Genomic DNA, 12322 nt, shown 5'->3' with positions numbered 1-12322 from the left:
ACTTTTCTAATGCATTGTAGGACTTTTTTTTCTTACTCCCACGGGGAGCTAGAACTGCCTAAATTTGATACAATTTTGCCAAGAACTTTGCCAGTTTGAGCTTGATAGTGCAGCTCTTATCAAAGCTATCTCCCGCTCCAAAAAAGGGGGAGGCAGGATCTAATCTAAATGTCCGTCTGCAGCGCGTGAAGTGCAATGTAACCCCTCTATCTCCTCCAGCAGAACAGCTGGCTGCCGGTCGCTTCAGTTCAGAGGAGAGGGAGATTGAGGCACATATAGAAAGAGAGAGTGGGAACTGAATTCCAGCGAATTAATCACCGTCTGTTCCTCAGTCAGAGAGAGGAAGAGAGAGAGAGAGAGAGAGAGTCAAATAGAGAGGGAGAGGAGGGGGAGTGTATCCTGACGCAGTGTGAGAGGCAGCAACTGAGAGCGGAGAGAGACGGAGAGCGAGGGAGACAGCGGCGAGGAGGCAGCTCATCACATCACGCGCCGTTTTGCATCCCTTAAAAAATCCTGACGAGCGTGAATCGCTGCATGTACAGGCTGCTGCTGCTGTGACCGCCGAGCTTTTCCCGGTCACTGCTCTTCACTGAGTAGCCGCAGAGGAGACACGTGCAAGCTGGAAACAAATCAGTGACAAATACTTTAAAAAACCAACACACCACATCAACACAAACACAGATACTGACAGAGGCTGCGAGCAAGAGGAGCGTTTTGAACCCTGTGAGGTGGAACCGCGTCTTCTTCTTCCTGCACATCTGGATCAGGTAAAGTGGAAACATCTGGAGATATCGCTCTAAAAGCGTTTGGCGTCTTTACATGTGTGCGTAACGTGTGATGGCTTGCTGGACTCGCATTGCGTCGGCAACTTTGAATTACGCCAACAGCTCAGGCATTCCTGCGGTTCTGAAATCAGCGGCTCTGACCCAATCAGTGTTAGTGAGTGTGTTTGAGTGTGTAGTTGTGATAAACGATTGGAGTGTGCTTGATGTCTATTCTCACGCAGCCTACCTTGTCTCATCTCTTGTCTCATCTCCGTTGCTCGCGCGGACGCAGAAACATAGATCCCTATTTGCATTATCGGCTCTTGACTGAATGTGTGCGGTGCCTCACCATCCCGTCCTCCAGTTCTTGCACAATTTCAATGTGTAACTTTGAGCGGGGACGTGTTTGAAATGGTTCATATTTAGCGCACATTTAGGCTGATCACTTGGCTTTAATTTAGTGTTCGTCCTGGGACATGCTGCAGAGTCAGCGAGAGAGGAGAGACACGGCTTAGCCCTTTACCCGCAGTCCGGCAGGCTGAGCGTTCAGCACCTTGGACAGCGGCTCTGCACACTGAGTGAAGTAGTCAACCTGCTGAATTCTAAGCTGTATTTTTCCAAATGGTTGCTTCTTTGGTATGTTCTTGTCAACATGTTTCTTATTTGAGACCGCACACGTTTGCGACACTGACAAACACTTAAATGCATCTGGTCTGCTTCAAATGTGCACAAATCCATACCCTAAACCGGCACAAAAAGACAACAGACTTTCATGCTGGAATCCATATTCAGTTGACAGATTGCTTAAATGATGGTGTAAATGGAAGCAGAGGCAGCATGTTTTGGCCCAGTCGCTCTGGGTTCTAGAGGTGGAAAATCAAAGGTGTCATCCTTAGAATTAGGCACAACATACATTTGAAATGTTTTACCAGAGATGAGTTAAAACATCTTAGATTAGGGTTCCATCAAAGAAAAAGGGCTGGGAATATATATATTTTTCTATGCACGGAATGACGGGTTATTGTATGGCTTATTGAGCATAAAAACAATACATTGTGGCTTTTAGATCCCAACCCCATTTTAGCACCTGTATGAAAGAAGTGTTGTGACATGTTGGACCTTCAACACCAGTGTCGAACACCAGATCAAAGAAAATATTTTAAATGAAATGTGTTTAAAACTCCAGTAGAACAGAAATTTACAAAATCCAGCCATATATAGCATGCAGTGGTTTATCACTACTTCAGCACACACGTTTAAGCCTTTCCCGGTTAAATTGTGTATATGCAGCTTAAGTAAAAAACAGTCCTGATGTGCAGTCTAAGCCCAGTCTTCAAATGTGTGCATGTGTGTGACAAAAAGTCACTAAACCAGTAACATTTTGGCTGCCTACTGCCCCACTATCTGTTGTAAATGGATGTTGTTGCCACTCTGTCCCATAGGGCATGGACTACTAACAGAGTTTTTCCACTGACTGACTCCAATTGTTGGCTGAGAGCCACAGAGGGAGAGAGTGGGAAAGAAGAGGAAGACAGACAGACTGATAGAGAGAGAGAGAGAGAGAGAGAGAGAGAAAGTGGGATGAACAGGGTCCCTCTCCTTGCACACTGAATAGATACTCAGTGATTCCACTAAAACTGAGCAGCTTCAATGACTCATTATGCGTTGGAGGGGGTGAGAAGTAGTTGTCTCGGCTTTTTTCAAGGCCACTGATCGTCAGTCACAAGGAAGTCTTTAGTCGTCCCGGGAATTCATTGATAACTATCTTAGAGGTCGCTCATCTTGCTTTCATCCTGCATTAGTACTGCAGTGCTCGCTGCAGCACCACTTCTCCAGTCTCAAGAGTTTAAGAGCAGTGTTGAGCGAGATGGAACAAAATGTTTGTTAATCTGGTAACCAAACTGAAGTAACAGGAGTGGCACTTCATAATTTCATTTCATTTATTGTCCACGGAGTGGAAATTTGTCTTTGGTCTCATAAAAAACAAACATCAAGCAGAACACCAACAACAACACTTACACACAGACATCGTCAGGGCAAAAGGCAGGACAGCAATGATAGCTACATTACTGATAATCATCATCTGATAATCCAAATCTGTGTTTTAACATTCTGCACATATGACCATCAGAATTTGAACAGAAGAATTTGAACAAACAGAACAGTTACACAGGTTAAGTATTTCAAATATATAGCCTACTTTACACTTGAATTCAATGCATTTCAGTCACGGATATTGTGTTTTTATAGCTGAATTTACAATGGGAAATTCATATACAAATGTTGCTTTTTTATGAGAAATGTCTAAATTCTTCTGTTCTTGCCTGTATAAACTATACAGGATAGTATACTGTATATCCAACATACTGTGGAGCCCCTAAGCTCTTAAAACTTTGTCATCGTATTCACATAGGGTAATAATGATGAATGAATGAAAAAAAAACGTGGATTTTTGAGACCTAAAAAATAACAAAGTAGAGCAACACAAAACCTCTCTACACACAGCATTAATCAAAAGTGACAACTTTCTTGAGAAGAACTGGCAGGATGTCTGGAGGAACCAAACAAATGAAATGTGATGGGTTCAAGTTCTCTGCTTTTTTGATTTAACACCCTGTTTTGTTTTAGCTTTCAACTTTCACATAAAGTTGTAAAAGTGTTTTTTCCCCTTTTCTTATCTCTGTGTATCACTCACCGCAGACACAGGAGTGAGCTATCCATCCATGGTAATATCTTCGTACCCAGAGGCATATCTTTGGGGCAACTTCTCCAAGAGTACTAAGGAAACACGACTGTGTAATGGGAGATCCCTCCCTCTGCTCTCACATCCATTTACTGCATCTTTTTGCCCCTTTTAGCTGCCTCTAAAAGGGAGCACCATGGAGCATGTATCTGGGGGAATTCCCAAGCTAAATTTCAAATCAAGTCCTGTCTGTCTTTGTTTGTCAAAGTCGTCCATATTTTAACAGGCGCAAGCCCCACAGTTTAAGCATTTTAGAGCATAGAGAGCTTTCAAGAGTAAATGTCGATTAAACCTTTATACATTTGTTCTCTCTTTTTTAAAAAAAAAAATCAAAATATGATCTAAATACAAATACATTATAAATAAGCTTTACATTGGGCTGAAATTGTGCTCAGCTCACAATTATTCAATGTCTGTGAAGCATTTTAACACACCAAAAAGCTCATTACATTACATATTTCAATATCCTCATTGGTTTGTGTGAACAGATCTTTTGTGTTAGGAGAAGGGATGTGTACAAACATGCTAACAGAAGCATAAAATGCTTCCACACGTTTGTGCATAAGACACACAAACTTCCTTCCAAGCTCAGGATGCACACGCTCAAGAAAGCACATGGATTAATAATGTACCATATTCCCAGAAGGGGGCTAGTTAGCATTTCAGGAAGATTGCACTAACACTTGGGAACTGTAATTAGGAAGTTATTGTTGCAAGTTGCTTCCTCATACACACAAAGCACACCGCTCAACCACACACAGGCCACACACACCCATGCGCATGCACACTGGTGCATGGATAAAATATGCAAATAGGAAAGTATGGGGACCGGCAGTTTGCTCTGTTAGACCAAATCTCTATTTGATTTGTCTTTCATCCAATCCAATGTGATTTTTGTTTGTTTGTTTGTTTGTTCCAAAAGAGAATAAATAGTGCAGTTGATGGAGTGCTGAACTTAATTGTTCAAAAGTTATATGTGTTTTCAACTGAACATCCCACTTCTTCTTTTTCCCTGAGTGCATTTAAGTTTAGTTTTTTAATATTGTGCTTCTTTTGTATCCATTCAGAGAATCAATCTGCAACATTTACACTGTGAGATTTATGTTTGAGTAACATTTGGAATGGAGGTGTCTGTCTGAATAACTTCTTCTGCTGCTCCTTTTATATAAATACTTTTTGAACATCGAAATGGTATAATACAGAACACTTTATTTGCATTTCTAAACTCCCTAAAGTGCTGAGAGATTATATGGATTTTGCAAGGTGTATTCAAAAGATTAAATATGATGAAATAATTATCATTTAGTATGCAGGAGGTCTACATCTTGTGTACACAAGATTTATGAAATATGTATTTATATATTGTTCTAAGAATTCAGAGGGAATAAATGTAACCTTTTGGGATTTAGCTGACTATATGTATCATCAAGATATGCATCTCTGTTTGATTTGTGGCCCTCGACTTTTTTAAAGAGATATTTGGGGGAATTTTTAGATTCAGTGGAAAATATTAACAGTTTAATGTTACTAGGTTGTTTTAGGCAAAAGCAGCAGGATATTTCAAACCCTATGCAAAAAAGTATTTATTGAATGGCTATACCTCAGGCTTAAATGAGGAAGTGCTATATATTTTCCTGAATATGGGTGAACCATAGAACATGAAGCCCATAAGGCATTTTTTAGGTGTAGGTCAGTGATCTCATGAACCGGAATTACACTTCACTCTCTGCACTGAAACAGTGCCAAAACTTTGCCAGAGGCTCATCAAATTTCAGCTCTCTCCCTTTTCTTCTGGGAATTGTATAAAAACCGAAGTCAGTCTGGGCCTTAAGAAGTAGTTTAAGAATTCCTTCAAGCTGCTTCCATTAACCCGAGTGTTACTTTTTAAAACAATGAGCCAACTCAACAGTGACCTCATAGCTCCTGCTTGTAGCGTGAATGATGAATGAGCTGCTTAATGTATGCTGACGCATGTCTTGCTGATGCCAGCATGCTAGAAGTAGAGCTAATCCGAACCTAAATTCTCCAGCTAGTCTCACACCTTCTCTTTTTATCTTGTTCTATACTCCTCCCTCTTTCTCCTCTCCTCTGTTTCTGCAGCTTTCCATACCACCAGAATGCACACACCCATATGCCTCCTATGTGTTTGTGTGTGTATATTGAGTCAGCTAGTTTGTATGCCGGCTGCTGCTATACCAGCCTCTCTCTGGAAATCAAGGAGAGATCGTGGTGTGTATGCTGAGAGAGGGAGTGGAAGAAAGAGCAGCGGGGGAGAAAGGGATGGGTGAGAGGCTGAGAGGTGAGAAAGACAGAGAGATAGATAGAGAGAAGGATGGCGATGCCACAGGGTGAAATGAAATAGCAGTGGGAAAAAAGAAATAACAAAAGGGTGGGAAAGATGGGGAAAAGCGCTCAATAGATGTGTTTTCCTCCTAGCTTGCTGGTCTCTATTCTGTTTCATTACCTCTGTCCTCTGTTCTGAAGACAGCACTGTCTCTGTGTGCAGAGGCAGTTTGGAGACACTGTGGCCTGGCACAGACTTGAAAAACCTCTCTGATGTTCTGATGTTCTGCTCTGAGGTCCTCTTCAGGGCGAAGAGAAGAAATCTCCCAGCCTGTCCCATTAACTACTAGAGCCCGGACTATTGAAATGGCATTACCTTTTATGGCTGAGCACCACATTGGCTCTTCCTCCATTCCCTGATAAAGATCTGTCGTTCAAAAACCCTGAGATACTAGCTGCGGGAGAGCAACAGGGAGATTCTTATTTTGGTCTCTTTTCTATTATCTTTCAGGCATCTCTCAATGTTTTTTCTATTCTCTGGTAACAAATTTCTCCAGGGTTTGGGCATCATTTGTATCTCCTTTATGTTCTTCAAAAGATATGGAGAGAAGCTCTGACAGAGAAGATGATGAAGAAGGGCAATAATAATTCTCTCTGTTAGCTTAGATAGCTTTCATAATTGAAGGGACTCTGAATTCTAAAAACTCTTTTACTCCCTGTTTGAAAGACGATGCGAAGGCCTCTTTAATACCAACAAACTCTATTATCACACCAGTTGCAATCAATAGCTCCATCATAGAAAAATGTTCTTAAGAGAACAGCCCTTATTATTGTCAAATGTTTACAAAAAAGATTCAAAGACTTGACTTATTTTTGTGGTATTCATTCAAAAACATAATTGTGCTAATGGAACCATTTTATACGACTCTAGAAAGTATACCCTCCAGTTATAAGCTAACTAGTTTATTGGCTAATCAGCTAACTAGCTTCTTATTTGCTTAACATGTACATAACCTCTCTAACCTCTCATAAGCTCTTTAATTTCCTTATTGAAAACATTTAACTACATGTAGTCTCCACGGAAGCCCTTTCTCTTGTAAACTAAAGGAAGAAATTAATTTGAAAATACAAACAATAAAGAATACATTAAAACCCATTTTAAGTAGCTTACCGGTAATCTTACATTGAAATGAAATTCTGATTTACACTTTTTGCTTTCAACATATACTACCCAGCTCTCCACTGCATTACACTTTTTGTAGATTGTACATTTTAAATGGACCATCAACTGCCTTGTTTTCCCCCAGAGTCTTCAGGACAATATTTCAAGCTTTCAAGTAATTATTAAAGACTGTTTCACGTGTTCTCTCTGTTCAATGAGTCAGCTAGAAACTTCAAAAAGTCATTTAGAGGCAGAGCTTTAACGTCTCATAAAGCAAACTTGAGTCACCATTTCCCCCTCAGGGATTAATTGCCAAAATCTAACAGTGACAGTGCCTCCACATGCACGTTCACAGGTTAATGGCAAAAAATGTGAGAACTGCTTGTCCCTCCCTCTGTAGCCTTGTTTAAAATATACTGAGATGTATATTCTCCAACCTATCCTTTTGAATCATAGATGTGCTGGCTACATGAAAGCTTACCACTGCAAGCCTTAGGCAGCGTTAAACAGAAATCTCTAAATCATGTTGACAACTGTTCTATTTTTTGTTTATTTCGGTGTGACAGTAAAAGATCAAAAGGAAGCATTGTGCGATAAAGCACAATATAGTGTGCATTTGTGTTGTATGTGTGAACAGGGAGAAAACAATATTTTTTGGTTTTCTATGTCATTTCAAATTTGTTGGTTTGTATCACCCCATATCTGCTCTGATTCTGAACTTTATAAGAAGAGCTTCCAAAACAGACTTGAACATAAATAATAGAACTGACATCCATAGAATATTCTTCTTCTCACAGTATGTATGTCAGCAGCATTGAAATTCAGGCGTGTGCTTGATACAGAGGTCTGAACTTCAATGTTTCACAAGGTAGGTTTGTGCGAAAAAAACTGGTGTACAGCCCAGTGTTAATGAGGCTCAAGCTACAGTAGAAGTCTGCACAGTGATTTATGTTAGAAAACTAAAATGGCCATTATTAATGAGAACACACCTTAACTTCAGAAGTGGAGTTCACCAAACACACACATGACAGATGAATTAACTAACCAACCAGAGATGAAGATCTGATACTTGCAAGGATGTTGCAATTTGACACAAGAAATACAAATACAAGTTCATATTTAACGATAGGTCTATCCAAATCCAAAATGATCATAATTCTATAACACTATATAACTAATACCCAGACGCCCATGCATTGGTCTTTATCACACTGAATTGTAAAACTGTGCCATTACAAGAAACATCAGTCTAGAAAATAGTAATTCAATAACGAATACCCCAGTTATAACTTTAACAATTTTACTGCAGTAATTGAGATACAGTTGCTCGGCCTTGAATGCTCTGCTCGAGGGATGCTCCCTGGGTCACCTGAGAAGCATACCACAGCTTTGCAGGAAGCACAGTGCTACTACTAGGGTGAACCAAAAGCTTGATGCAGAAAAGAGGCAGCTGGGATGGAGGAGACAAAGCTTTGCCATAAGCAGACGTGTGTGTGCTGCATTGGTGTAGCAGAAATGAATCAGGTGGAAGTTGTGTTTAAGTGGACAGCCTTGATGTGATCTGTGTGTGTGTGTGTGTGTGTGTGTGTGTGTGTGTGTGATCACAAGCAATGATTCAATCAACTGGCGTATGACTTCCGTGACCTACTTGAACCTACACAAAGTTTAATTGATAATTTAACATCAAATATGAAACAACAAATGTTCTCATTGCCAGATGACATGCAAGAGCTAGATAAAACGGGTCACAGTTTGATTTCTTTGTGCCTATTTAAAAACTAGCAATCTTCTATGATTATTACTGTTTATATCTGTTGGATATAGTGTGAAATCATGTTACTATCTTTCATATATTTCATTAGTGGTTTTGTTACATTGATATATATTTATTAACTTTTGGAAAAGGAGTTTACACATGCTTACACAGTACAGTGCCTGTAGTACATGGACTGAAGTCATGCAGGTGATGATCACATATAATGTTAGAGGTGACACTGGCTGATACTCGCTGCAACCTGTAGGCCTTTTGGCCAAACATTTTAGGGGTTTACACTTCACTGACATTTCTGTACTGTGTACTCTCCCTCTTTGTCTTTTTTTTTTGGTTTAGCTCCAGTTATTTACAAGCTTTGTTAGAACAGCCAATTGGCAACCACAAGAGAGGCTAAACTGTACAAACCTTTTGTCAATTAGCGCTCAGTAACACCAGGAAAATACCAATGCTTGGCAGCCAAGTTCATAAGTGTGTTTTTTGGGTGGGGGAGTGTGTGTTTGAAAGTTGGTTTTGTGACAGTCACAGTAATTACTGTATGTGGCAGTGGACAGCATTTTTGTCATTTAATCAAGGTCAAAGGTCATATGTGCATGTTTATGTCACTTAAGGAAGGCAGTTTGTACGTTTTTTGTGTCTGTGGGTCGGAAGTAACGAGGCAAAGTGTGTGTGTGTGTGTGGAGAAAAACTAAATATCTCTCCTCCTATAATCCTTTAATTTCCCAGAGCGCTGTGCATTTTATCCTGTTTTTGTAGCCAAGTCTCAGACATACTGGAGTGTGTGTGTGTGTGTGTGTGTGTGTCTAAGAGTCGAGAAAAAGGAAACTAGAGAGAAACAGCGTTGGTATTTGACAGCTGTTTGCAGTTTGCACTCTGGGTGTTGCAAATGTGACATGCTTTGTGTTTCTGTGAGTGTTTGTGCATTTAGTCATATGTAGAGGTTAAATGTGGGACTAAAAGCAATATTAGATGTAAATTATTTTGTAATGGATGTTTTTCGAAGGCCTTTCATTTTCTCCCTGTCACTAAGTCTTGGGTTGTGATATGACATGTTGTCTTTTTTTTTTTGCCACTCTGGACACAAAAAAGCCACATGGGATCTAATTTTTCCAAATCTGCAGGTGGTTTTGATTGTGATTGAAATAGAATTTCTACAGATCTGACTCAATCTGAATGTCTCGGTCGCTTCAATGTGTCTTCTGCTTCACTCGCAAAGCAACTCCATTGACAATAACAACGACGTAAATCCAGTGAGCTGGAGGTTAACTTTGGTCAGTGGAAGTAAACCGCAGGAATGAAAAAAAATGCAGTAAAATAAGCCAGTGGACAGACTGCACCTCAAGATTGTTTGAATCAGAAATAGACTTACTTACATACTTATCTCTCAACCATTTTGCAGTTGTAATTCCCGGGCGCAACCTGTTACAGGCAGATCAGATCAGATCTCTTACAATTATAATGTGGACATTCAGTCAGTTAGATCGGATTTAGGGAAAAATCTGATTTGTGCGCCAATCTGAACAAAGACTTTAAATGTCTTTTTTATTGAGTTTTACACAGAGAGAATGTATTCTTTAATTTCAATGTCTGAGGCAGTAAAAACATGCTGTTCAGGATTGAAAGTGCTAAAATAACAGTTATGTAGTCTGCAGGACAAATTATTTAGAACATTTTGTTTGAGAAAAATCTGTTAAGTGTCTGGTTTATAAACCCCCCCCACAGAAACACTGACTATTTCATTGGTTAAATAACATTGTCAGAGAACACACTCAAAAGATGTTAAGCAAGGCAGAGGCAAAGAGTTTCTAAATGTATCACAATTGCTTAATGTTAGATGCAGCTTACTCCGGTCCATTTCTCTATCCCCTTGAGATTCCACTGACATGGATTACCATGACAACCCTGAGAAACCAGGGTAACGACAAACAAGCTGTCAGCTGCTCAGGACTGTTTCTTTCAGAGCTATATCAAAGATTCCACTGCTCTGATAGATAAACTTAACCAAGACAAATAATATAACAAGACTGATTTAAAATACAGGGAGGATTTCTTATTAAATAACAACCTGAATAAGCATGTAAAACCAAAGATGTATTTCATAAATTGTACAGGATGTGTGCTTTGATGTGTTCTTGTCTATCCTGCACAGGAAATACTAGTTCTGCCTTTAAGAAGAAGAGAAATGCAATATGTTTGTCATAAGAGTTCATAACAAAAATCCAATAAACCCTGCTGTATGTGGATCAGGTGAAACGATATTACTAGTACTGTAGTGACTCGAGTTGGGAACGGGGATCATGTCATCATCTTCAGGAATATGAAAAGAGTGTGAATTCTCTCTCAGAAAACCTGTCTGGATCGGGTGTCCACCATTTGCTCATGCAGAGCAAGACATCAACACTGGATGTTTGATTTGTATTTGAACATCCAAGATAGCTGTATCCATAAGCCAAATAAGTTAAATTGCACTTTTTAAACACTTTTTTTCAGTACAAGCAGCGATTTCTGTTACTGTTCAACTTAGTACAGAGACATGGCTAGACGGCTATATTTGTCCTGTCAGCATTGCTGACTGGCTTATTGTTAGCCCCTCAACAGTGTTCATTGGATCATCATTTTAAAAAGATGATAACACTGTCATGGGAAAATGCAAAACTAATCAAGAAATTCGTGAAGTTGGCAGATTCAATGGTCTAAGATTAGAAGGAGCTGACCAACAGCAGGTGGCTGGATGTAGAGCTGAAGGATTCTGACTCACCTGTTACAAAAGTATGAATGACAAAGTAAGAGCTAACTAGGTGATCAGTCTCCTACAGCTTGACGATGAACTGTATACTTTAACCACACATAATGTAAAATCTGTGCTCTCAATTAAAACAATAACAAAAGATGATGTAGAGGCTCACAGGGAATCACAGGAGTTCTCTCTGCTACTCCCCCTGTTAAAACGAACTTCATGTTGACTGTAGTTAATATGTACGGTTGGAACTGACCTGAGAAATAAAATATGTTTACAGATGATGTATCCAAGTATAATTTGCATGACATTTTTATCACAGCAGCACAGAAACCAAACATCAGCTTTCAGTAGCAGCTCCTGCTTCCTTATGCAGCAGTTTTCGACGTAGCATCCGGTGTTTCCTTGGCAACGATAAACACTTTATGTCCGTATACTCATCATGACGGCTGCTGATAAGACACGTCTAGTTATATCTATAAAATTACAGAATTCTCTGCCTTTGAATATGTTGGACATATTTGAGTTAATGTAAGTAAACATTCTCATACAATTCTACATTCAATAAATTTAATGTTGCTAAAACAGTATTCTGTCAAAGAAATGTGAGATTTTACCCTATTTGCATCGTTAAGAGAAAAGACTCAATGTTTTTTGGTAAGGGTTTACAACATTAGATTTTCCTTAAATTTGGACCAGATACATTTTTCACATTGTCTTTGCTGAAGCTCATAAATGTTTCATTCATTAGAGGGCAAGCTGGCTAGTTTAAAAACTATTTTACTGTCTTATTAAGCTGAGCTGGTCTTATTCTAAAAATATCTTAAACATAAACATTTAGGAGAGTAGTGTCTGTTAAGAG

General features: G+C 39.4%; 1 protein-coding gene across 2 annotated transcripts in view; it reads left to right on the top strand.

Annotated features, from left to right (window-relative positions):
* Positions 1-281: 281 nt before the first annotated feature.
* LOC306820255 (protein ELFN1-like) overlaps positions 282-12322 on the top strand; it is a 107065-nt gene continuing 95024 nt past the window's right edge. For both annotated transcript variants that reach the window (XM_079338054.1, XM_079338053.1), the window contains exon 1: positions 282-767. The gene's annotated coding sequence lies outside the window, so the exon portion shown is untranslated. The remainder of the gene's footprint in view (positions 768-12322) is intronic.

Source organism: Symphodus melops (genome assembly GCF_947650265.1).
Source record: "Symphodus melops genome assembly, chromosome: 2".
Lineage (NCBI taxonomy): Eukaryota > Metazoa > Chordata > Actinopteri > Labriformes > Labridae > Symphodus > Symphodus melops.
The sequence above is the reverse complement of the archived record's forward strand: the minus strand, read 5'-3'. Positions and strand labels throughout refer to the sequence as shown.